General features: G+C 44.3%; 1 protein-coding gene and 1 pseudogene across 3 annotated transcripts in view; one reads left to right on the forward strand and one right to left on the reverse strand.

The window, feature by feature from the left end:
* LOC146856679 (receptor-interacting serine/threonine-protein kinase 3-like) overlaps window positions 1-27,668 on the reverse strand; it is a 1,419,725-nt gene that overhangs the window by 1,132,072 nt on the left and 259,985 nt on the right. The gene's annotated exons all lie outside the window — the stretch shown is intronic.
* Window positions 1,037-1,443, forward strand: LOC146856684 (ubiquitin-like; annotated as a pseudogene).

A 27,668-nucleotide genomic window follows, 5' to 3' on the forward strand; every position in this document is an offset into this window, starting at 1 on the left:
TGTTCCCTGTGCCCACCTTTCCATTTTTTCTGGTGATACTATTGTGGCACTCTTGACTCCTGTTGAAGTCTCTATTTGTACTTCCTTTGAACTACTAGGTGTAACTCTTCTCGGGGTTTCATTTATCTGTCCTCTTATTGGTAAATCCATGAATGATATCACCAACTCACATTCACTGCCTTGATCATCAATTATTATATTATCTTTTCTTGGTTCAATTGTAGGTGTAGACATGACTGGTGGTTTGTGACCGATTGTTTTATCTCCATATAATGGAACTACTGGACCTATAGTCACCTGTATAATCAGAGCTTCAGGATGGGTACACAATTGGGTTATGTTCTGTATTAATTCTTCTCTATTCTTATTTATTGCCTCTCTTTCCTTTTCCTGAAGTACCCTTCCATTCATTGGGTCATGTATAACTTGTGGAACAAATGGTGTTCCCAGAACCGGGGCACTAGGAGTAGTTCTACTGGATCAATCTTGGTATGGTGGAGGGTTTTTTATTAGAATATCCTCCATAAAATCATCTTTTAATTCTCCACTACCTGTCATCATTAAATGTTTGGTTTTCTCTGTGCACTTGCCTCCTGACTTTTCCTCAGCCATTAGTACAGGATATAATCCTTCTGTCACCATTGCTTGTCTCCACTGTTTCATCTGATTATCTCGTGATTTGCGCGGTAGTTTAGGATAAAACCCTCTAAAGTTTCTGCTACTTCTGGATCTATCACGCTCAAATGCTTCAATCTCCCACTCTTCTAGAGCTTCGTATTGTGTTAATCTTGGCCTAGGCTCCAATTCATTCATTCTTAATCTCAGATTATGTAGAATTCTTCCATTAAACGTACCATGTTCTGGGAAAGCTAGCACTCCATCACTTTTCGTGTATTCTATCCAATTTTCTAACCATACACAAGTATGATAGCCTCTTTCCATCATCATGTGTGATGCAGGTGTTTTCGGGGGAGGGATAATAAATCCCTCTCGTCTTAATAGTTTTGTCCTTTTTAAAATAATTTTTGATCAGTGATACGACTGAGAATGTCAAAGCCAAAATCCAAGACAAAGAAGGTATCCCTCCAGATCAGCAGAGGTTGATCTTTGCTGGCAAGCAGCTGGAAGACGGGTGCACCTTATCGGACTATAACATCCAGAAGGAGTCCACACTGCATTTGGTCCTTCGTCTCAGAGGTGGTATGCAGATCTTTACCGAGACTTTGACCGGCAAGACCATCACACTAGAAGTGGAGCCCAGTGATACGATTGAGAATATCAAAGCCAAAATACAAGACAAATAAGGTATCCCTCCAGATCAGCAAAGGTTGATCTTTGCAGGCAAGCAGCTGTTAGACGGGCGCACCTTATCCGACTACAACATCCAGAAAGAGTCCACTCTCCATTTGGTCTTGCGTTTAAGAGAAGGTTAATCTGGCTTTACCATAAACTGTGTAATCATTTTAAATATTAATTTGTGCCATTTCTGCACTTTTGTTTCAATAAAGTTGTTGGATTCTCAGAAAAAAAATAATAGTTTTGAATTTTCTGCATAAATGTCATTTTTCTCTTTTCTCTGTAAATTTTTGTTGTCGATCCTTTTAAATATTGATCTCTGACAAATCCTAAATACCTTCTGTCTGGGCAATTCCCTATTAAAGTTAGATTGTGTCTCCACATGGGAAGCCCACTATCTATTTTTATTATGGCTTCTATTTTTCTCGCCAATCAAACATTCGCTTTTACTTTAATAATTGACCAATACCAGCTCGGCTTCTAATTTTCCAACCAATCAAATTCCATTTCACGCTATGCGTCTAGCCAATACTAGCGCGGCTTTCTGTGACGTCAGTATCACTACTTACTCCTGACCACTCCTTTACAAATTTCGCGTCAGTCACACACCTGCTGTTCCAACCAATCCCAGCGCGGCCCTCTGTGACGTCAGTGCAGCACTCGCAACTGACCCCTCCTTTACAATGTAACACAAATGACTTCTTCTCTTACAATTTACATACCAGATTCATTAAATGACAACATAGAAACATTCGCTACTCTGCTTGCTCCTACTAAGATCCGAAAATCGATTTACATTTGCTGCGAGTAAAACTTTTCCGCTTACTCTTCACTCAAGCACCGATGAACCTGCTACTCCTTTGGTATTACCCTTTCTAGGTGATATAAGACCAAAGTTTCACCAGCGAACACTTTGCTATCAGTCACTCACTTTTATACAAATTAATCCCTAATTCAGCACTGTCAGCCCTGCATAGCTTTTCAGCACTACCTTTAGCAAACAAGTAACCTCACTGTAATGAGGTTTCCATTTACCACTATTCAATATTCCCGGGAATTTTCAGACAACATAGAACAAGATACACACAGGTTTGTTAATACATAATTAATAATTCAAATCTCAATTTTTACACCCAACTAGCTAAAACTAACCATAGCTTTGCTACCAGAAAAACTGATCCAGCGAGTTACCAGCTAAAGATACTCACAATCCACATACTCACCTGGGCCCATAAACATTCATACATAAGCTAGTAAGTACCGCTGGAGTCAATTTATTGTGATAATACCTGCAAGATGAATTTACCTTACTAATTCTTACCAACCCTTCTGTCCGTATATATTTTCCTCTGGTCAATGGACCTAGTTGTCAGCCTTGCAGGTGAAACTTCATTAAAAGAAAATATTTTAAATGACCACAGACTCAGGAGAGTTTTAAATGCTTATCTAGTAAATTTCATGTGAACCAAAGAATACAAAGTGCAACTCGAACACCGTTTTCTCCGAGGAGGAAAATCAAATTAAGTCAGAAAACTTTAGACAAAGTTATAAAGATGACAGTACCCAAAAAGGGAGAAACAGAGAGAGCAGTATACTGACGTACTACACAGAATTATAGATACCTAGGATGGCGTGGAAACCATCCCCTTAGCATAGGAGCTGGAATGGGTCCCCTGGGACTGGTCAGGAGACAAAAAGTTCAGGACAGGATAGGTGACCTCTTCTAGATCAGACGCCTGTGTCGCACCCCTCTCGGATACTCTCTTCCTCCTCGATTCTTCTGCGATCTTCTTCTAGCTCTTTACCTAATTCCCTCATCGATTCTTCCGCAATGTTCTTCTAATTTAGCTTTGGCTCTAAGTTCTGAAGTTCGGTTCTGCTTTAGGATCTGCTCAATTCTCAGACAACATCTCGGTCTTTCAGCATCTCGAGCTCGACTCTTGAAATCTAACTAACTAAACTACCTCAATTATACTTTTCTGATGTTAAACACCACCCCTAATTGTTTCAACTTTATGAAACTCCTAACTGTGATTGGGCACATCAATTTACTTTTCCCAAGCTTTATTTTCCACCCGTATTCACAAATTAATCAATACAATGTATACAATTTTGTGTATAGTCTTTTCTGTTCACAGGATATCATGCTGGTTCCCAGGGTATGTTGCTTTTTTCTTTTGAATGGCATTCAAGGCTTTGCATCACGGCTCCTGGGTTGTTATAACTGTGCATGTGAAATAGTCACATGGTGCACAAGCTTCAGTCCCACTCGGAGGCCCAAATACGAACTAATAGAGAGGTTAAAGAAAAATAATATTAAAATAAAAAATAAATGATTTCACTGTATACCACCTATCTCTACTCTACTCTCATTTACTTATAAAAATCTTTCACATTAGCATTTTAGTAAACTTGCATGGTTTTAGTTTCAGCAAAGCATGCGCATTATCTTGTGGGTTTCAAGTGGCCATATTGGAAACAACTGCGCAGCTGCAATGATTTCCCTCCAAGGGATAGGACGTCATACTAAGTAGATGCATGCGCAATAAAGAATCCTGCGTCGAGCAGCCATCTTTAGTATCAGGGTTACTTGTTAGTAAAACACATAGGCAAGCTTCCCCTAGATTTAAATGTACGAACTGTAGTGCAGATTAGTATTTACAATACACAATTATTATGATGTTATGAGTTATTCGAGAGGATTGCATCCGAGCAAGTCTCTTTTATACGAGTCATTGCTCCATCAGCAGGTTTGCTGAGAGCGGAGGTGGGAAGGACTGCTTCTCCAGAAACCGATTCCCCTAAGACCGACAATCTAGGAGGCGCCCTCCGAGCTCTGCTGCGTGGCCCTTACTTACCCTAAAACAGCAACTCTGCCTGCAGCTGCAGTGCGGCGACCATGCCTCGATTAAGACACATTGTTTATTGGTGCATGCTCATTTAAAGAGCTGTTGCAATGCTGTCACTCACCCCCTCAAAGAGCAAACCTGTGAACCCCTTCTACTTTAAATTACTAGTTTGGAAACCCAGTGATGCCAGAGGGAAACGTGATGCAGCAGTGCGATAACAGACACCGAGTTAAACCTAGACACAGAGGAAGACCTGATCATGTATGCATGTGTAAGAAAGCCTTATCCTTTCGCTGCACGAATTCCGAGCCCAACATGTTTGGAAGGCAGCCCGACGTCATCTATAAGTGATTGATATCGAAAGATTAGGGAGGACAGTAAATAATATAAGTAAATAACAAGAGTGTGACCCGAAACAGAAAGGTATTGTTCCGCAGTCAGTAAGTAAGCATACGGTAATATTGAATCCTCTGTAAGGCAGCCGGTGCCCATGCAAAGCACTCTTGGCTTGCAGCAACGGTTTCAACAATGCCACTAACTTACAACAAGAAGTAACGACCCTTGTGAGGCAGGAGCGGTAGCTCAAGTGCAAGGGCGTCTTCCTCACACCTGCTGCTGCAACCACTTATTTAAAAAGAATTACAGAAATTTACAGGTTTTCAGGATCCAGTGATTTCATCAACTCAATTTATTATCATTTTTACATATTAATTCAACAGAAGGCAGATCTATAGCTATTTAGTGATACCCTGGGGGAGAATTCGAGGGTCACCCTTTGGCTTACCACAGTTTGGTGTGGCTACAGCAGACCACTTGGTATGCAACATGTGGGTTTTTGATCTGTTTCTGTGCCATAACTTCAATGATCCTACTTTGTCCTGATGTGTAGGAGATAATGTATGTCAATGAGGATGGCACAGCTGTGATATGCCTTCGGCCTTATTGGTAGTAGTTTTCACTCCTTCAATTGGTATGTCGGAGTTGCTGAGTTGCCTGCTATGTGTACTATGACTTCCTAAACTTTTTTAAAATAAGATTTAAAACATGTATCCGATGCAATGTATCACAAAATCGATATGTTTGGGAAACAAGTACTCATGTGGGAGGCTGGGACAAGACTAGTAGAACATTTAGAGTCATGAGAATCATATGAGCTCATTTTAAGTAAATCACCTTCATTAACGAATGCCGTAGTGAAGGCGGTTAGAAATGGTGAGGACCAGACTACAACAAATCAGGTATTATCTGGAGACAAAACATATATGTGCTTATTAATCTCAATCTTTAATGGGTTTAGTTGGATTTTCCACAGTCTTAGAAACTGCTGGCTAGGATTGACACCTTTCTACTCCAACTGCCTTTCACCAGCATCTATCCGGGGGAAGTTGTGTTGTGAGGTAAATGGAGCTCCAGCACATTAAAATGTTCTCTCACCCCTCCATAGTAGGCAAGTTTAAGGCATGCGTTTTAGCATCATTGCAGCAGTCTCACTCAGGAACTACTTTTATGCCTTGGGTTCCCCACCGGACTTGTTCACCTTTTATATTAATAATCATTCAAAAAATAGTTCTAGAATACAGGACAGGATAAAGAGATTTATCTGTTCATAACAGAGGATCTAATATAAGGGGAGAATGCATGCAACACATAACAACAACTGTGCAAGACTTAAAGAAAAACAGTTCATGTAAGATATTTCACCCTAAGCACATAGCATAGGGTGCAGAGAGTACCACTCAGTCACCATACTATTCTAAACGTACGCCTTGAACATTGTCATGCTTATCTTTCCGGCCTTTGTTCCTAGATGTGCTCTTTCCATTGAAGCCCAGTCCGACTATGTCTCAGTCCAGTGCTTTATATTGGGCTTCTTTTTGGCCTTCCAAATTATCAAAATGACATTCTTCCTAGTTAGTATGGCTCGTTATATCCAGAAAATTATTGGTTTGCCAAGACCGGATTGTAGAGAGTTATTAAAGATGGACTTATTTGTCAGTATTTAATTAATTCTAGCACCTATAGCACCCTTTGTTTCACGTCAGAACAATAATCTTGTTGCACTTCAGAAACAGGCGAGTGACGGATCCGGTATCAATACTGCATTTCCAACATGGTTAGGTTAGTTAAGGTTATATTTGAATTTATTTTGAGTGCAGTACAATTTACAGATAAAACTTTGGATGTCGATTATTCGAGGGCTGGGCTCTAAAACATCCTCTTGATAGCCATTAAATTCTTTAAAACTGCCAAACGAAGTAGTGGAGGAGAGAGCAAAGTAAATAGTTAAAATTATATTTGAGAATGCATGTGAGTCTTAATCAAATCCCAGTTCCTCAGTCAGGAGATGATGAAAGCGTGGAAGCTGTATTAAGGACAGGGCTCAAGACATTAGTATGTTTATACCTCACTGCTAGGGATTCCAAACTCCTGGTTGATGAGTCCCAAGATGGCATGCAGTTCCTGGTCCATAATTTATTAAATCTGATGATGCTTGTCTTGATCCAATATTTCCACATTAAAGGTGTGACATTTACAGTGATATGTGGGTTCCACCACATAGAAGCCTTTAGTGGAAAGAAGTTAAGAAATTTCCTTCTGCAGCATAAGAACGGAACTTCCTAGTTAATTTTTCTGTTTCAAAGTGAGAAGACAACTCGTTGGCAAGCCAAGATTCAAGAATTTTGCTTTAGCTTTATTTCTTGACACAGCAGACCACAAAATACAAATACAAACAAAATACAACAGGCATGAATCCAAGTAAAAAAAACTGGAGAACACATGACTATTGTAGGAAAGTAGGATCTGCTTCTTATAGTTAGCCCCACTTTTTGCTTCATGCTACACTGTTTTTGACTAGTCTGACTGGGATCCTGCTAATCAGGACCCCAGTCCATCTGCTTTCTCCCTAAAATGTTATGTCATGTACTTAGGTACCCTCCAGATTGGATACTGGGGTACCCTTGTCAGTCACTAGTATATGGTACCCATGTACACAGGGCATAGGTACCCTAGAGACCTCCCATGTGTGAGAAGTTGGCCTGATATATGCTGTCCACTAGTTGTAGTGGGCACCTTGTATCAGTCCAAACAACCCCTTATTGGTTATAGGTTAAAGACAACCTTTACTGAAAGCTATCCTAGTGGTAGCTATGGAGAGCAGGCTTCAGGCTAAGTCTTGAAGGAATGTAAAGCAGCTTGTTTTACCAGTCTATAATCTCTTGAGTCACCAAATGAAAGATATCCACACCAGGTATATATATAAAATATATGCATTTATGACTAAACACACATTCCTAGTCTCTTTATGAGACTAGAGGTCAGAACACATAAGTTACACTCCAATAATCACAGTAAAATAGCACAAATACACGTCAGGCCCTAGGGGCGAGCCAAACCATATACTAAAAAAGTGGTATAAGAACCACAACTTAACTAGACACAAGGCCAAGAGCCTGTAGAATTGCTGGGACCCCAAGGTAGTGACACAGGGGACCCACAGGGGCCGTGTGCAGTGTGTGAACACAGCCGCGAGCTCCCGTAAGCTTCTATGGGGAAAGTCGCGGTTGGATTTTTGAAGATTAAGAACACTTAGAAATGAGTCAGGACCAAACCCTTTTGGACTTCGGAAGTTCTAGGGTTGGCACCCACGGGAGCACCGGAGTACTCGTGTTACCACTCCCAGGGAAGCCGGGTGCATAGGTGTCGGGTCGCGTCGTCGATTTCAATGGGAGCTGGCGAAGAAGTGCTGCTGCCGTAAAGATGCGAAGTGTACTAAGAGATCCAAGCCTGGATCGAAGATGAGAAGAACCTGAAAGCAGAGGGGACAGAGTCTGGGTCACTAGCCATTGACCAGGAAAGCGATGGACAGATGCCCACCGAAGTCAGGTGATTTCAGGTGAAAGAGGTGAAGTTTGACTCTTCAACCATGAGGACCAGGAGGCGTCGAGGATGACCAGGAGCTGGATTCGAGCTGTCCAACGAAGGATGTTGAGTGCTGTAGCGTCGGTGCCCGGATTGGACACAACAAGCCTTGGCAAGAGCAACCCACGCAGAAATGAGAAAGATGCTTCGGTGCAGACCAGAAAGGTCTGTGGGACTCACCACTTGGTAGGGAGTCGGGGCATGTCGGGAGCAACCAGAGATTCAAAGTTACCCCCTCAGGGACCCACCAGTCAACGGACCAGGGATCGCGAAGGGACCGCGATACAAAACACAAAATGGCGGCCCATGGGTCACTCGGAATGATCAGGCTGACAATCTTAGGTGGATTCAGTGCTTGAGGTGGAGGCTACAAGTCAGCCCAAGCACGACTTCAAGAGACATCGAGAAGTCAATGCACTTGCAGAAATGGACGGTGACCAGGAGTTACGGTTCCACGCTACTCAGGAGGGTTGAGGGTCTCAGCTTTGCTGGGGACTCGGGTCGGCCTCTGAGATGTCTGGAAATCCTCTTCCTGGGCTACAAATACTTCGGAGTCCGGCAGGAGCATCGATAATGCAGACCAGCAAATTGCTTCGTTGGTGCCTGCCAAGCAGGGGAGTCACTCCTTGACCCCAAGGGAGATTTCTTCAGTCCTCTGGTCTTGAGCAGAGCGTCGAAGGTCAAGGATTCAGCTTCAGAGTTTCGTCCAGGGTAATCTAAAGTCCTAAGGACTGGGGTCCCATACTTATACTAAGGTAGGGGGATGGACATACTCTGGGGACCCACCTATGGGAGGGTTTGGAAAGAGGCGTGGCTACACCCATTTCCTTTGTCCATTTTCGCGCCAGAGCAGGGTCTGGAAGCCCCTGAACCGGTTTGAGCTGGACTATGCACAGGGACACCAAATGTGCTCCCAGTGCAGGACTTCAAAGCACTCAGAGAGTGTACTCACTCAGCCCCAGTACACATAAGCCTGTCTGGGAGGTGGTTACACCTCCCTGTGACAGGAAGCCTATTGTCCAGGCCTCCCCTGCCGGAGTTTCGGTCAGCAGCAGGAGGCCAGACCCGTGTCTGCAGCATCCATTTTGTGATGCCAGGGCTCTACTAAGTTTCTACCGGGTATACCAGTGCTGTCATGTCTCTCCCTCTAGAAGGGTGGGATCATTCTCCCACACCAGTTACTGATGTGGGGGTATGATTCCAAGATGTTTGACACCAAACATGACATGTTTCCGTGCAGCCAGTCCAAAGTTAGCATTTACTGTTTGGTTATAATGCACTTAAGTGTATATGGTCAGGCTGCACTACTGACAACTCCGGAGAAGAGATTCCAAAGGCTGCAGAAGGGCTCAGCTCATGCCTGGGTACCCCCTCACATATAACCAAGCACCCTACCTTCAGGATTGATAAGGCCTGCCATAGGGGTGACTGATAGGTTTGTATGTGCAGTATATGTTGAGCTATAGTGAACCTATATCTCAGTAAGGGGTGCATGCACCACCTTACCCAGGCTGCAGTAGCACACCTGTAGTGTCATTTTGGGTGGCTTTCCAAGGGTGGCATAATACATGCTTCAGCCCCTGGTAGGCCTCTGGGGTACCTATGCCCTGGGTATATAGTATACCATATACTAAGGACTTAGAAGGGCACCTCAGATCCAACCTGAACTGTACTTAAAGTACATGGAATCATTTTAGAGAGGAAACAGCTAGGCTGGGGCCCTGAATTACAGGGTCCCAGCCAGACTAAAGTCAAAAAACAGTTAAACACCAGCAAAAAGTGGGGATAAACATGTGAAGCAGATCCTACTCTCCTACACCAGGGGCTAAAGCATGCATTTTGCCACCCATGAGAGGCCATGCAAAATGGATCTAAAGGCCTGCCATTGCAACCTGTGTAAGTTGGTGCATGCACCACTTACTTAAGATATAGGTTTACTATATCTAAGGGTCACTACACTTAAAACGTTTAAGTCACCCCTATAGCAGGCCTTGACAACCCAGAAGGCAGGGTGCTTGGATCTGAATGAAAAGGTGCCACTGCATGAGCAGGACACCCCTGCAGCCTACGGAGTCCATTCTCCCGGGTTGTTAATGCTACAGCCATTTACAACATATAGAGTGGCATTATGCGACTGCATGATGAACAACTCTAAAACGGCTAAAAGTAACCCTATTGTGTTTGGTGTCAAACATTTTGGATTCATACCCCAACACTGGTAACCGGTGTGGGAGGTATGATTACACCCCTCAGAAACGAACTTTGTGAGGTCCCTGGTGTTCCCGGTACCAGCCTTCTTGTACCGGGGATCCCAAAATGGTTGCTGCTGACCTGAGACACACTTATGCCCTCCTGCTGCTGAGCCAAGCTTGAGCAGGGGAATGCAGAACAATAGGCATCCTGTCACAGGAAGACGTGACCATCTTCCAGACAGGATTTAGTGTATTAGGCCTGGGTGGGTGCGCTTGCCAGCGACCGAAAGTCTGCATGAGGGGCACATTTGGTGTCCCTGTGCATAGCCCAGTTCACACCAGTCCTGGGACCCGTTGGCTCCTGCTCTGGCGAGAAACTGGACAAAGGACATGGGAGTAACCTCCCCACTGTCCTGACCTTCCCCTAGGAGGGTCCCCTGAACCTGTCCAACCCTCTCCTGTGGGTACAAAAGGGCTTACCTGGCCGTAGGACCCTAGATTTGATGTGGACAAGATTCTGATCAAGAAACCACTGACCTTCGACCGTCTGGACACTGGACTTCGTTTGGGCCCGACTTTGTCTCCCTCTCCGTCCAAAGTATTGTCTGTGCGCGTGCACTATTCAGGCTCTGTGTAGGACCTGTAGTGCATCAAGGACAACTGAAGATATCCCCCTTGGTGTGAAGGAGTCACTCCCCTGCAACTGCAGCCACCACATCTTAACTGACCGGTCTGCTGCTCCTGAACGCCAATGGACTTTGAATTCTCCATCAACACAGGAGGTGGGTTTCAAGTCCCTCGTGGTCTGAGCTGCCTTCTTACCAAGTTTGAGGTCAAAATCCCTCATGTGGGCTGCAATACGCATACCCCTGTGCACCTTTTATATTTGCAAGTGCATATGCTTGTTGACATCACCAAAACAAGTGCACTGGGCTCTGAGTAGCCCTGACCTCTGGCACCATTTCCACCATAGAACTCCGGCCTCCTCACACCGAATGCTCCATGGGCTGTTGCTTTGTGAAACTGCTAGAGGTCCCTTGCGACTCCTGTGCTTCCTGCCTGTTGGTCCTCTAGAGGGTCAACACTGCTTTTCTTGGGCTCCCCTGGTGGCTCCAGGCTTGCCCCGACTCTCTTGTGTTTGGTGAGTCTCCTGGACCTTGCTGGTCCGAACCACAACCTTTCTTGACCACCTTCGTGGGTTGCTGCTGCCAAGGCTTGTTGGTGCACCAGTCAGACACTGACCCCTCAGCACTCGACATCCTTCATGGGACAGCTTGTATCCAGCTCCTGGTTGTCCTCAACATCTCCTGGTCCCGGTGGCTGCAGAGTCAATAACCCCTCAACGCACCTGAAGCACCAGACATCGGTGGGAATTCCTCTACCGAGCCCCTGGTCACTCCTGAGTGACCCAGACTCTGTCCTCTCTGCTTTCAGGTATTCTTCATCTAGAATCCACCTTTGGATACCAACGGACACTTTTCTTTTTCCCAGCAGTGGCTCTTCTTTGAAGTCCTCCATAGAGATCGACGGTGGTTTCCGATGCCACTTCAGCCCATGCACCCAGCTTCCCTGGGATAGGTATATCTGGTGCTATGGTATCCACAGGTGGGGTGGCTCTCCAACCTCATAAGTTTCATAGGGTTTCTTTGAAGTCCACTCAGAAGGGTCCTTAAGCTTTAAAACTGCAACTGCGGCTCTTCCATAGAATTGTACGGCGCACGCGGTGGTGTTCCCACACTGCACCAGTCCTCCATGGGGTCCCTACTTGCTCACCTTGGGTGGTTACCTGGGTTCCCAATGATTCTACATCCTCTAGACACTGTCTTGACTCGAGTTGCTGTTCTTATATCACTATTTTAGTATATGGTTTGGTCTCCCCCTGGAGCCCACTGTGTATTAGTGCTATTTACTATTGTTTCTGTGCTACAGTATTGTGTGCTTTGTGAGTGCCTTCGTGTAGAAGGTACTGTGTCGTACTTAGAGTGTGTTTTAACAATAAATACATATTTTTATAACTACTGTGTGGTTCTCCTTTCATTTAACCAATACTATAAGGTTACACTCTGGTAAAAAAAAAATAAAGCTGCTTAACATTCCTTCAAGACTAAGCCTGAAGGCTGGTCTCCACAGCTACCACTTGGAAAGCTTTCCAAGGTTACCTTTGACCTCTTAATTCACCATAAGGGTTGTTTGGACTGGTGCAAGGTGCCCACTTTAATTAGTGGACAGCATATACCAGGTCAACTTCTCACAACTATAAACAACAAATAATGCTTCATTAAATCCAAAGTAAGTTGTGACTATCCCACAATCCCCGATTGTAGCCCTAGTCCTACCTTGTCAACCTTCATAAAAGTCTTGGGGTCTGTACTGATGCTGCCGTACAGATGAATGTTTCAGTAACCTTTGTTATCTCAAAGTGCACTTTTATGATTAAGAAAATCTGTTCCATAGCACTTCAGCTTTCAGAGGATTTTAGCTGCTCAGTAGTAGGACCCCTGATTGGGTCAGAAGAAACTATTTTTGTGGTCTCTATTTGGGGATTAAAAAATGACGCCGCAAAGACTCCATTTGATTCAAAACCAAGCAGCTCATCTGATCTCCATTGCTCCTCATCACTGCCATTCTCGTGAAAGGTCTTTTTGCCTTCCCATTCATCCTTGCATCTCTTTCAAAGTCCATAATTCATTGTGGCTGGTTTGGCATGCCTGACCTTATTAAGCTACATCTAAAGAGTTGTACACCTTCTAGACTTCTTTATTTGTCCCCACAAAATCCATTTCCTCACTCCACAATTCAGTCAACAATGGCAGCTGTAACTTTTTTGTCTTCGCTTCAAAATTATGGAATGCTCCTCCACTGCATCACAGATATATTACCTCCTATGCAATTTTCGGGCGCCATTTAAAAACTCTGTAGCTTACCCAGCAATTTAACTAACGTACTTACAGTACTTCTCCTTATGTTTGGTTGGTTTAGCTCCAAGATAGACTTTTTCTGGTGTGTGCTCCTTAAAATAATCTCTAGCATAACATAACACAACATAACACAATACCCTGCTGATAGTTGTGATTGCTGATAAGTACTACTCTTCATTTTAGTATTTTTCCTGATTATGCTAGTTTCACTGAGTGTTTTTGCTAATGTAGGGTAAATGTGTGGATTTTCCTCCATTCCAAGATGCAGGCCTTCTCCACTAACCGTGTTCCCTGAGCTGTGCAGAGTGAAAAATCTATAGCACCACAGTCTGGTGAAAGCCCCTCATAAACCAATATATGTGGCGGACTGACAGCCAGGGATTCCTTTATAACGACTTCTGAGTGATTGCTTCTCAATGGTGGATTGGTGCGGTGTTCACAAGTTACAGTTCCCATTTCTCATTCAAACTTCTAAAAGAAATTTTTGCTTACCACTACAGCAAAAACTGCTAGTGAGTATTACGGAGTAATATATGGTGTGGTTGTGTGACCTCACTGTGTAATACAATCACAAAATCCTTTTGGGTCCAGTCAGGCTCATTTCCAAAACCTCTAGCTCTACCCTAGGTAGACTTAGACACAGGAACTAGTGTAAAGCATTTAGACGCACCAAAGAACAGAATAAGAAAGTCACACAAAAGACGGATACAATTTATAAACACAGATTGTATTTTTATGAATTTTTAGACACCTTGATGAGCAAAGTCCACCGGAGGGTTCCAGTGATATAGATTTTTAAGTAAAATGTAAATCTCAATTATTTAGTCACAACTGCAAACAAGCATTGATAACCACAACATTTGTAACTGTTTGAAAAGTTTTAAAGAGTTTTGTTTGGCTACTCTGGGCCGGACTGGAAGACCAATTAAGACAGGGAGCAGGTCAGGAGAGCCAATATGGAGTATATGGCCAGTTACTGGATCACCAAAGCAGTCTCAAACTCAGTTCCACGTTTTATGCACGGGCCACCATAGACTTTAAAGGAGTGCTCCTGATGCTGGGGAGTACAGTACGCTGAAAGGTGCTCTGAGGGCTGTGTAGTTAATAGGAGGTTTCCTGGGGTTATTACTCACTCCATGTTGAGGTGGGACTTCTTTGGCCACAGGGGTTGATGTTCTTCAAAGTCCTCTTTAAGCCCGCAGAACTCCACTCACAACTGGGCTACCGGTCCTGAAGTAACAGAAAATCCAGCAGTTTCGTTTAGTTAAGGCGAGTGTCCATCTTTGGTGACCAATCTACAATCTGCATACTAGTAGGTTCGGCAGATATGTGGACAACATTTGAGCGCTGAGGAGTGGCCTTTGGCGATTCGTTGCAAGTGAATACTGCCTGACCAGAACAGGCTACTGAACAGGCTACTTCACCTTTTATGGCCATGGTGCTGGAACAGGGAGTCAGCCTACTGACGCTTAGAGTTCACCCTTTCTATCTGTGGCTCTGGAGAGATTTTTCTATGATCCAGCCACCACAGAAAGAATCCTCTTTTCACTAGCCCAAGGAGTATCAGGTGCAGTCCAGCAGTTGGTGGAGCCGCACTTACTAGGTTCAGGGGTCAGCTGGGCAGTCCTTTGGTCCTTTCTCCAATCCAGAAGTGATCTAAGTTTCAGGTTGTCTAGGGTGCTATATTCATGCCCAGAAAGTACCTGGTGGATTAAGCGGTCACTAGTCACTGGGCTACCAGGATTCCTCCTGTCTTATGATGACTTCCAGCTATAAGTGCTGCAGCCCTGGATGGACACTTCAACTTACAGGCCCTGGTTACCTCTGGTACCATATATGAGACTTAGTTAACTTCTGCCAATTGGGAGTAGCCAATTCAACATACATGTTGTAAGGGGTTGGAACACTGGCTTTGTGGTCTGGTTTTCAGCCTCAGTGTACACATATAGTGGAAATACCAGCAGCATCGGTCAAAACCTTTGGGGCTGATCATGCAAAAACTAGGCATTTCCTTACATGCCCCCCTCCAGGCTAATGTGGATAAGCAAATAATCCTTGTCCTGGTAGTTCTCGTCATCTAAGTGGAAGTACCTGAAAATGTACATTGGACATTGGCATGGTCAGTGCTGGGTCTGTGTTCCACTGTAAAGTCCATACTCTCTTGGGAAATGGACCACCTCAATGATTTGGGGTTCTCTTCTCATCTGCATCAGCCACCTGAGAGCTATGTGGACAGTTTGAATTCTTAAGTGAGTCACAAACAGGTAGGGTTTCAGCTTCTCCAGGGACCAAACCACAGGAAATACTTCACTCTCAATGGCATTCCAACCCTGTTCTCTGGGAAGGAGTACCCTACTGATGAAGGCAACTGGTTGATCCTGACCCTCGTCATTTAGCTGTGACAACACTGCCCCAGTACCATGTTCAGAAGCAGTCTGAACAACAAACTCTTTACTGAAATAAGGTGCCTTTAGAGCAGAAAGCTTCACTGAGCGTGTCAAAGGCCTTTTGACATTGATAAATTCAGTTGCCTTTTATGGGCTCTTTCTTGGAGGTTTGCTCTGTCAAAGGTGCCACTCTGGTACCATAACCTTTGACATATCTATAGGAATCAGTCAGGCCAAGGAAGGCATTTGGGTTTTGGTCTTAGAAGCTTCCCAAGCTAAAATTGTCTGGACTTTGGCCTAGATAGGTTGTCCATGGCCTCCAACTTCTTGGTGACCCAAGTACACAACAGAACCTTGCCCTATCTGGCAATTACATGCCTTTATAGTCAGCCCTGCCTGTTGCAGAGCTTGGAGCAGTTCCTTGAGGTATGCCAGGTGATCCTCCCAGGTGGGATTAAACACAGTAAAATCATCCACATAACAATAATTCAAGTTTTTCCTACCTACGTGAAAGTATTCTGTTCACCAACCTCTGAAAGGCGCAAGGTGCATTGTTCAGTCAAATTGGCATCATCGGCCTTCAGAGATTGAAAAAGCAGATCTCTCTTTACTGCCTGGTGTGAGGGATATCTACCAATAACATGAAGTCAGGTCAAAGGTGCTCAGAACTTTGACAGTCCCCAATTTATCTATGATCTCATCAGTTCTTGGTATGGGCTGAGCATCAGTCTTAGTGACTGCATTTAGGCCTTTGTAGTACACAAAAAGCATCATGGGAGGTTTCCCTCCTTTCTGTTTGAGTACCAACTCCACTGGGCTGGCCCAAGGAATACTAGAGGGCCCAATCACCACCCAGCTCTAGCATATTTGCAACTTCTGCTTTGTTACAAGCTTTGACCTGGTCTGATAGTCTGTAGATTAGGCTTTTGACAGGCAGGCAGTGACCAGTGTCCCCAACATGGGTACACCAAGTTGTCAGCCTGGGTCAAGGAGAACAGTCCAGCAAACTGTTTTAGCAAGGTGTAACAGTCTGTATGCTTCTACTCTGTTAGAATGGAGGCAGAGACCACTCCTTCCACATAACCATCTCCCCTTCCATCTGTCATCATGAGCATTGTGATATTTGCTCTGTTGTGGTACAGTTTGAGCCTGTTTACATGGATCACCCTGAGAGGGTGTCTGGGAGTACCCAAGTTCACCAGAGAGGTGAGTTCTGCTTTTTTCACCAACATAGGGTAGGGACCAGTCCATTTTCCTTTAAGGGCTCTGGGTGCTACAAACGTCATCACCCACATTAGCTGTCCTGGTTGTATTCCACCATGGAGGACGTCTGGCCAAAAAAGTGCTTCACAAGCACCAGGCTGGCCTCCAAATCTCTGCTGTTTTTTTTTGCATATACTCTTCCACTTTGGAGTTAAGACCTAGTACATAGTCTACTAAGTCCGGTTTATTTCAAGTTTATTAATTTAGCTTGGTTAATTAAAACCATTGCAATGTTAAAACATTGTAAAACGTCATTAAAACAAGTTCTATACAGATAGAAACGTGCATCAATTACAAGGTTGAGATTGACCGGTACAAATAAAAAGTGCTTAAAAGCCAGCATAAAATCAAAGTGCCTTTTTGATATCAAAGTGCAATATTGCAAACGTTTATACATTTGAGCTTTAAGGTTACTTTTAACTAGAGAAAGTGCATTTTAGATCTTAAAGTGCAAAGTGGCAAACCTTTACAAATTTGAGCCTTAAGGTTATTTAGTACAAGAGATTCAGTAACAATAACATCGTAGGCCTGTTGCAAATTAGCCATCCACAGTTATGCTAAAATTGAAAGGAAAAGATACTAACATGTGGGCAAAGTACAAGTCAATTCATAAAGTGTATGATAAGCGAGCCCCAATTTTAATCTATCAAAAAGTGGCAGTCGTATATAAAACCTTTCAGGGCAATACAGGTGCGCATCAAATCAACTCAAAGTGCATACAAAAACAAACCAGCATACGCAGGGAAAGCAAGAGGTTCCCAAGTGCTGCCCTTGCAGTTTACCATGCCTGTAGATCAAATTGGAAAGACTCCACCTCCTTCCCCCCGCTCAAACGCTGCTTATTGCAGTATGCACAAATTGTCACCTAGATAAGTGTTTGCTTGATGAGCTCCTTTCAGGAGGAAAGATATATGCTCGAACGACGTCTGGCGGTCTTAGCGGGCCCTTGCATACTATCCGCGGCTGCCATTTTCCCTCCACTGAGAGGTACTGCAACATTATATACACTTGCACGAAACAATGGTAAACTGAGACAAATGAAAGTGTGTCCGGAATAGCGGAAAGAACTGGGCATTGACATATCGGAAGAGCAATGGTCATACTGCTTTGCTGTCACAAAGTCTGCAAAACGGCAGACACAGTATAATACATTTTAAATATCTCCGCAGAGTTCATTATACCCCAGCGCGAATGTGCAAATACGGCATCAGGGAAGACGACAATTGCATGAGATGCGGGATGGCTGGCGCTAACATTATACATTTTAACACAGCAGTGCCTCTCAGACCATAGATCAAAAAATAATTCAACAATGGAGATCCTCAAACATCAACTCCGTGTCTGTTCATTTAATGAACCTTAATATTTTTTATGATTTTTCCAACATTTTACTAGCGTTTTCCCTTGAAATTAAACTGTGCGGCTCAAATGGGTATTACCAAATCTTTACTCAAAGGCCATATATATTGGCTGTATCTAACATTTTATCATTAAAAGGAACAATGAAATCGCTCAATAGCTTATTTACATACAAGACAATCAAGTTGATACATCATTAGCAACAAAACATGAATGTTACTCCACAGATTGTTCCAGTACATTCAAAGACAGCACACAAAGAAATTAATTAACACATTCTAAACGATAAACGCAATTAACATTACATGCAAGTCAACAACACAACCAACTGGGTATTCATGTTATCCTGTGGACTGAACCAATTATTCCCTATAATAGATCTCATATGCCCTACTGGATTTTTTTTAATATCGGGACCTGTCTGCTTTGTCTCCTGAACACTACTTAAGTATATGGTCCTGAAGAGGTCAGAGTGCAAATGTGGTGATTCTAGGGTAACCCAACTTAATTAGGCTTAGAATTTCAATGTTTTAACTCAAAATTTAGAGATGATCACTCTTGGCCTCAGGAGAATATGGGCCGATGCATTTCGACCTTCTCAATGGGACCAGGGTTTTGCTGGAAGGTCTTCCTCAGGGCTGGGGGAACTTTTGTAGGACACAAAAGTATGCCTCAAGGGTTCATAGGCTTATGGTACAGAACCAATTGGAACGGAGGTATATCCAGGAGGTGGGATGGATGCCTTTGCGTTCTTTTCATTACACATCCTTCATTTTTCAGGTTACTGTTTGTACTACAAGGACTTGTTTCTCAGGAAGTCTCCGGTGTATGTTCAACCTCTCCTTCACGCACATATGGCCTATGAGTAAACATTTGGTAATACCCATTTGAGCTGCACAGTTTAATTTTAAGAGAAAACGCTAGTAAAATGTTAGAAAAATCACACAAAAATATTAGGGTTCATTAATTGAACAGACACGGAGTTGATGTTTGAGGATCTCCGTTGTTGAATTATTTTTTGATCTATGGTCTGAGAGGCACTGCTGTGTTGTAATGTATTCCTGATTCCAGCTATTTTCAGCCCTAAAGCGAATCACTCCCCCATGAGAGACTTAACTTTATCATGGGACTGTCATTAGGAGGTTTTGGGCAACAGTTGTCAGAGCATTTCAGGATAAAGCAGACACCCCCTTAAATATCACACCCTTTGTGGCCCTTTTAGGTTATGACAAAGAGGTGACTCCGGCCTCCCACAGACTGATTACATTAGGCATGTTACTTGCAAAGGGCAGGGTAGCTATGCGTTGGATGAAAGGCCCACTGCCTACACTTGTGGAGTGGCTCACCTACTTATCCTATTGTAATACTCAATCTGAGAATTACAATCAATGCCCTTAGACCAATAAGTAGCGGGCCACCTGATATTTGGGAACCGGGCCAGTCTTATCTCAGACACATAGCCGCGACTGTCGAAAATGAAGAGGAGGACAGAGTGGGGGGCACTGGTGGCCGCACATGATCCTCTACCCCAGCAGGGAAGAATAGATAATTAAAATTTGAAATGTTGGGGACGTAATATGTTCTAGTTCAATTATGTACATCTAAATGGTCTAATCTAATGTGCATTGTATATGCGATATGTATGTCAGCCCTGCTGTTGAGTGTCATTAATACTTGGCTTAGTAGCTTAGGAAAATGTTTGTCGATTGTCGTCTCTACATACACTACACGGTTTCTCAAATTGATACATGCCTATATTACCAAAATGACTACTGTAATGGAAAATATGTTTAAAATGACAAATTAAGTTTAAAAAAAAGTAAGATTGCGGAGTTGCAGTTCTGTAGTTACCAAAGCTGCCTTGTCCTTGATCACTGAGAGGGATTTAATGGTTATATTGACCAGTTTATTTTAAACATGCCTGGGTGGTGGAAGTTTCCTAGAGTTGGTTTAGACCGGTTTTGTTTAGTGACCCATTGAGGTAATTATACGGGGGAGTTATCCCTGTCCTTTGAGAGGTCGCTCCCAAGCTTCTCTCACTAAACTCAAGGGACCTCTCACAGGATGTTCAAAGAGTAGCTCAAAAGGACTGATGCCTACTCCCTTCTAAGGAACCTCCCTGTATGCAAACAGTAGACAGGGCAGGAGAATATTCCATCTCCTTCTGAGTTGCTCTGATAACCCTATAATCATGCCTTTCATGGTCTTATTTAATCTTTCTGCAAGACCATTACCTTGGGGAAGGTAAGAGGTGGTGAATTTCTAAGTCAAACCACGCTCATCCCACACAGCTTTCAGATAGGCATACATGAAATGTGTGCCCCTATCTGAGATAACCTCCTTAGCGAACCCAACCCTGGTAAAAATGCCAAGCAGGGCTCTAGTTATTGAAGGGACAGAGACTGTTTTAAGGGGTATGCCTTCTGGATACCTGGTGGCACGGTTCACTACCTCCAGGAGGAGCCTATTGCCAGAGGCAGTAGATGGGTGTAGAGGGCCAACAATTTCAATCCCCACCCTCTCATAGGGGGTCGCCACCACAGACAATGGTATGAGGGAAGCTTTTGGCTTGCCTCCTGTCCTGCCACTGGCTTAACAGGTGACACGGGACCGACAAAACCCTTCACTTTTTCAGACAGCTTAAGGCCATTAGAAGTGATTTACCAATCTTTCCCATGTTTTCCCATGCTTCCGTCTGCCCCAGATGTCCAGCTAAGGGGATGTCATGGGCCAGGGTAAGGAGTAATTGTTTGTACTGATGGGAGACCATCACTTTCCCCTTGTTGCCCTTGGTTGGGTGTCCCTTGCCTCACCGTACAGGATTTCCTCCTCCCAGTACACTTTATGGGTTCCAGTGACATCTCCTTCCTCCTGTTTGACAGTCGAATATTGCAGACTTTCAAGAGTGGCATAAGTCTTTCACCCCTTAAGACTGTTACTAGGGCCTTGGGCCTTTTTTTCCAGGCGTCAAAGTCCCTTGACTTTCCCTTAAGGCCTTTGTGATCTAATGGAGACATATACCCACTCAGGGAACCCAACATTTGCTGCGTGAGTCCTTCTTCCCACCTCTGCCCAAGGAGACGTTTCATGGTCATTGCCCAGCGGACACTAAACTGGGATGGCAGGGGACACATCTACCTTCTTTTGGCCAGTAGCCATTCCCCACTCAAAGTCTGCTATTTCTATGGGATGGGACTCTGTAACATTGTCAGAGTTGACTATCCAGATCACCTCATCAAGAATGATCTGCTCTGGGGAAGACCGCTTGCCCTACCCATGGTGATGATGGCACCTGTGTTCTTCAGGGCCTGGACCTCAACCCCATTGATTCTTGGCCACTGTTGTACTTATCCATACTGCAAACCAGTGGGCCAAGGGTTCAATATTCTTCCCACCCATGGAGATTAAGTTGGCCTCAGTGTTCCGAGGGACAATTTCCACCGCATCCCTAAACTTGCAACGCCTTTGGGTTGATAACCAGTAGGTGATGTTTTGGTGCCCACAGAATCTTCTCTCTTCTGCACTGGCTGTTTACAGTAATTGTACACCCCAGCCTTTGTAGGGCCAAAATTCTTTCCGAGGTACCCCCTTCCCTTTGAATGGGGTGTGGCTCTGGGCTCTCCCCATTAGGCTTCTATTGAGGACTCTTTGTGAGTTTGTCTTTTTATGCTTGCCCCCTTCTTATGCCTGAAGGGGGGCGGGCTGTCCTCCTTTCTCGTGATCACCACCTTGGGGCTTTTTTGGCACTGTAGTGCATACTCATTCATCAGCTATCTTCCCTAGCTCTAGTAAACCTATCTATCAGATGCTGGTGTAAATGTTTGGAGGTACAATTTGTGAGTATGTGTTTTTACCACTAAATTGTAGGTCCCCTCATAGATATCTACCTGGTTACCCTTTATCCAGCCTTCCAGTGACTTCACAGAATCATCCACAAAGTCCCCCCATGTCCGAGTAGACTCCTTGTGTGCATTTATAAACCTCTGCCTCTATTCTTCAGGACTTATGTTATGATATTGCAATGTATAGCGCGCACAGCTTCTCAAGGAGTGTCCCGGTGCAAAGCAAGTGGGGGAGAAGAGTACCGTTTAGATGAAGAGCAACGTTTTCAGTCTTTTTCTGAAGAGCTTATGATCCTGGGTACTACAACGTTCCAGAGGCAGCAAATGCCATGCAGAGGCAGCCTTAAAAGCTTCCACCAGTTCTCTTGAGGCGAAAAAGTGGTACGTGAGCAAGAAGCTGCGTCGCTGAACGCAGCTGTCTAGCAGGAACGTAGAACCTGAAGCCCTTCCTTAGATAGGCTGGACCAAGTCCATATAGGGCAGAGTGAGCAAGGACGAGGGCTTTGAACTTCACTCTTTCAGCCACAGGTAAGCAGTGGAGATCTTGCAGGTGTTGCTTTACGCTAGTTCTTATGGGAATATTAAGAAGAGTCCTCGCCGCTACATTCTGGACTACCTGCAATCTCTTCAAAAGGTATCAACGCAGGCCTATGTACAGGGCGTTGGCATAATCAATGTGTGAGAGTATCAAGGCGCAGGTAACCATTTCCTTGGCTGCCCTAGAGAGGAGAGGAAGACATTTTCTGAGGGATTTAAGTATGCCGAAACACTGCCCAGCAAGCTTCTTGATCGGAGTAGCGAAAAGGAGATTCCCTTCAATTCATATCCCTATGTTTTTGGTGGGTTGGCCCACGGACATAGGCATGGGATATTCCGCCAGTCAGAGTGATTCCCTGAACTGAGGGGGGAAGGTCCCAAAAAGGAGGATCTCTGATTTATCCTCGTTGCACTTTAACTGCTCAGCAGAGAGCCATTGGAAGATGGCCTTTAGACATGTTTTGGCAAGAGAGGTGGAAGAGTCAGTTTTCTTCCATGTATAAAGGAGCTGGGTATCATCTGCATAAGCGATGATCTTCGCTCCACGCCCCTCCTCCAGCTGAATAAGGGGGGTGACATACACATTAAAGAGAAGTGGTCTCAATGTAAACCCCTGAGGCACTCTTGTGGTCACACTCTGGGGGGGAAATAGAGGAAGGGGGAGCCAGACTTGTTGTGTTCTACCCTCTAGGAACAACTTCAGCCAATTCCAAGCCAACCTGCGATTCTAATGTCAGAGAGGTGAGCCAGCAGCAAGGAAGTCCGCCGAGAGGTCCAGCCTTACCACCTTAATACAAGCATTCGGCTTCAGAGATTTTGAGGAGAGCCGTCTTGGTACTGTACTAGGCTCTGAAACCCGATTGGGCCAGGTGGAGCAGGCCAAACCCTTCGACATAGCTGGTGAGCTGTTTATTGACTACTTTTTCGCAGACTTTCACCACGCTAGGAAAGAGAGAGATGGGGTGATAGCTAACAGGAATTGAAGGATCCAAAGAGGGTTTTTTCAGAAGTGGCAGGAGTATGGCCTGTTTCCAAGCTATAGGAAATGTAGTTTCCAGGAGAGACAAATGTATAAGACTGTTAACCTCAAGGTTGACCGTCTTTGCTACTGAGGGAAACAACCTTGCTGGGCAGGGGTCGGTCGTAGAACCTGATTTCATAGAATTGGGGACCATCATTGAGTTCAGCGGGGAAATAGGTATAAAAGCCGCCAGGGAAGGTGATGGTTGACAGATAACAGTCGGCCCTTTCGGCAGCAGGTTCCCTACCGCAGAATGATTATCGGTGTTAAATTCCACCTGATGAGTTTGGATCTTATCAATAAAGAAACTAGAGAGTTTCTCGCACCAAGCAGCCGACGTGGGGAACGTGATGGTCTCTGCTCTAGGAGATAGGAAACTTTGCACAATGGAAAAGGTTTCTTTGGAGTTGTTCCGGGAAAGAGCAATGCGTTCGGCATAATAGAGGCTTTTAGCGTGAGATATAGACGCATAGTATGCTTTCTGAGCTTTCCTATGGGCCAACTTTGCCAACGGGCAATAATTCGGTCTCCAATAGCGTTCCAATTTTTTGCACTGTTGTTTCTGGACTTTGAGCTCACAGGAGAACCAAGGTTTTGAAGGAGAATCCCTGGATCGCCTATGAAGTCAGGTTGAAGACAGGTGCTCAACCGCCTGCGTGATCCAGATCGTGAAGCTATCAAGAGCACCCTCCAGGTCCTTAGAGAGGGCTGGCCGTGTCCACGCCAGGGCGAGACTGAAAGACAAAGGATCAATTTTAGCAGAGGAGCTACCTTGACAGGGCGGGCCTGGTAGATAGTTGCTATCGATAGTCCAGGAGAAATGGACCACAAAGTGATGGGTCCAGGGTACCGGGGGAGGATCTTTAACACTGATGGGAAAATTAGTACAGATCGGATCAAGAATATGACCTCCATGATGCGTGGGGGAGCCAACCGATTGAGTGAGCTGGGCGAGGTTCAGTGAGTCCAAAACTCCTGAGTAACCCCTGCATCCCCGTGGTCCAGATGAATGTTAAAATCCCCAAGGAGTAGAAAGTGGGTAAAGCGTAAAGAAATGTGGTGAGATGGTGACGCAGAACTCCAGAGCTTCTCCTTCCCCTAGCACCAAAGACTCACCCCGGTGGAAAATCCGCTTATCCCTGAACACCACTGCAATGCCTCCACCCCTACCGGCTTTGGGGTCGACGTGAGAAATGTTATACCCCCCAAGGAATAGCCAGTTCAATCACTAGGTTGGAAAAATCAATGAGCCAAGTCTCTGTTATAAACAGCAAGTTGAGAGAATTGTCAGAAAGAAGGTCAAAGATATTGTGAGGGTGTTTACCTAGCGAGCTGGCGTTAATCATAGCCGCTTTGATGGATTACACCCTCTATTGATAGGAGGGTGGTAGGTAGAGGGGGGACCGCCAGTCCTGAGGACAGGCAGAATTTACAACTCTTGCAAACAATAGATAGGTGGTCTAAAACCTCCCAACTGTTCAAACGGCTACAGCATTGAGGACGGAACAGGAGCAGTACGGTGCGGCTGTAGGGCCGGGGAACAGCCTTACAGTGGGGAACAAGATGGGCAGCGTGGCTGGCGCTGCCTGCTTCCGGGATGCGGGCGCAGACGGGCTTGCCTTAGACGCGTCCGCTGCGCGTCGTACAACGCACATTCTTGTAGTAATCCCCTTCGGACAACTAAAACACGCGAACCAAAATGGCGTCTCTAGTTGTCCACCTGGGAGAGAACAGGAAGGGAAGAGGCAACCGACCAGGCTCACCCTATCCCAAAGGTAAGTGCAGCACGATTCCTACGTTTAAACAGTACAACCGTACACACTCAAATTCATGCGGTAATAAGTGTACAATAGAACTGAGCCAAAGTTAAAAAGAAGTTAAAATAAAGTTGAATAAAATGTAATGAGGATTTTAAAAGCGTTAAATGCGGGAGCAGCAGTCGGAAATGCAATTAGCAGCCACAATCCCCACAACTTAGACTAAACAGCTCAATGAGGGCCTCCTTCATATCTGAAAAGGACCCTGCAATATCATCTTCCAGTGTCAGTTCCCTATCCCTCCCCATTTTTGGAACTAGTTCCCACAATAAGTATTGTCAATGGTGAGTTCTCTCATATGATGCTTTCCAACTGTTTATATCACCCCTCCCCCCCTAAATACTTTGGAACACGACCATTGGCAGACTGGGATCGTATGCACCCCCTGAAGTTATTTCTCTGCCTTTGTTGCTGCCATCATTTCCTTGGGACTTCCGACCCATCTTGGAACTTTTCTCCTCCAGGGCAAGTCTTCTTTCTTGAGGGGCCAGTCTCCTCTCTTGGAGCTCCAGGAGGCTAAGTTGACCCTCTATGTCCTTGGGCCTCCTCACTGAATTGGAGATCTTCTCACTACTAGATGTGGAGGCATGCCTGGAGATGATTGTGGGGGCCACACTCCTGTTGTCCTCCTCACCCTCATCATCGAATAGGTCTCTGCAAACCTCCTCATCCCCACTGTCAGCGGTAATCTCCGCTGCCAGTTGTGCTTTGGATCTCCTGGTTTCCTCCCAGGCTCTGAGGGTCTTCTCCAGGTCCTCTTTTTTGGAAGTAATATCCAAGATAATCTTTCTGTTTCTGCACAGCACCCTCAGGTTATTAATCTTGAGTGTGGGAATGGTGGCTAAGGACATTTCCATGTTTTCCATTCTTTAAAAACATTTACCAAACTTTTTGTGACTTTTTTCAAACTTTTGTGAACTTTACTGCAAGCCTGTAAACTCCTGGAAGACAGTGCATTGGATGCTCATCTTGGCAAAAACTTGTAAAACTTTCTCAGCTTTGCCTTAGTGGATTTTTGGTGGTTACCAACCTATTAATTGCCTGATACAGCTAAACAAAAGTTCTGGATCCCATAACTAGGCACCAGTGCTAGGATTGTGATTGTGTGACCTCACTTTGTAATACACTCACAAAACCATCTTGGGTCCATTAAGGCTAATTTTTAAAACCTCTAGCTCAACCCTGGGTAGCTGTGGCTTCGAGCAGCAAAGCTTAGACAAAGTAACTAGTGTAAAGCATTTAGACACACTACACAACAGAATATAAGAAAGTAACCACACAAAAAGAAATCTGACACCAATTTATAAAACCGAATCAAAGAGAGCTTTATTCGATTTTAGACATAAATTCACAAACGCAGTCAAAGTTTAAAAACATTTAAAAAGCATTTCATGGATTATGTATAAAACAAATGTACAAAATAAAAAAGTGCATAGATATGGAAAAAAGTTAGTATAAAAAGATTAGATTGGGGTAAACAAGAATAATTAGAGCAATCCTACATGATTTAATGTAATACATACTGTTCTGTTTTCGAAGGAAAGTGAGCGTTAATACTTTTCCTAGCTCTCAGTATACTCCTTAGAAAACCAGCCATAACTCCTATACAGTAATCACTGTCCAACAATTGTAAATACAGAAAAGCAGGTCAACATTGCCTCCAACTCCCCTTTCTCAGGAGAGGTAGAATCCACCTGGATCTTTCCTTAAGAGTAAAATATGCAGAATAAAATTGCATGAATAGTTGTTTGTGAGGAGAGATCATCACAGGGGCATAAACATAGCTCTTTGGACCAGTTGTTCATCTCCGGATAGCTAATCAATCGGTGAAATGTTCCGAACCTAAAACGTTTTAAAACATATCTGTCATATTCCCCTGTACAACATAAAAGATATGGCTGAATGTCATATGTTGTTACAGACAGTCTATGTTGAACAACTGCAGGTTTGCTCATTTCCAGTGCTAGGCTGTTTTTCTCAAGGTGGGTCATGAAAATTAATTTAAATTCCTTCCGACAGATGGAATTTAGAGTCTCTGGTAAAGTGTAGTAATGTGGGCACCCAAGATCAAATAAAAAGTTTTTTACATACTTTAACCAGGTAATTTTAGTTGCATGATCCAACTTCATCGAGTCCTTGAATATTTCCTTATTTAAGCCTGTACTGTCGGAGGTCCAAATTTGGTGCCAGAGTAACACTGGTTGTAGCTTAATAACATCAGAGATGTATGGGACCCCCAACTTCATATGACAGTTAAAAACAGGAG

This window comes from Triturus cristatus, chromosome 3_2 (assembly GCF_964204655.1).
Source record: "Triturus cristatus chromosome 3_2, aTriCri1.1, whole genome shotgun sequence".
Taxonomy (NCBI): domain Eukaryota; kingdom Metazoa; phylum Chordata; class Amphibia; order Caudata; family Salamandridae; genus Triturus; species Triturus cristatus.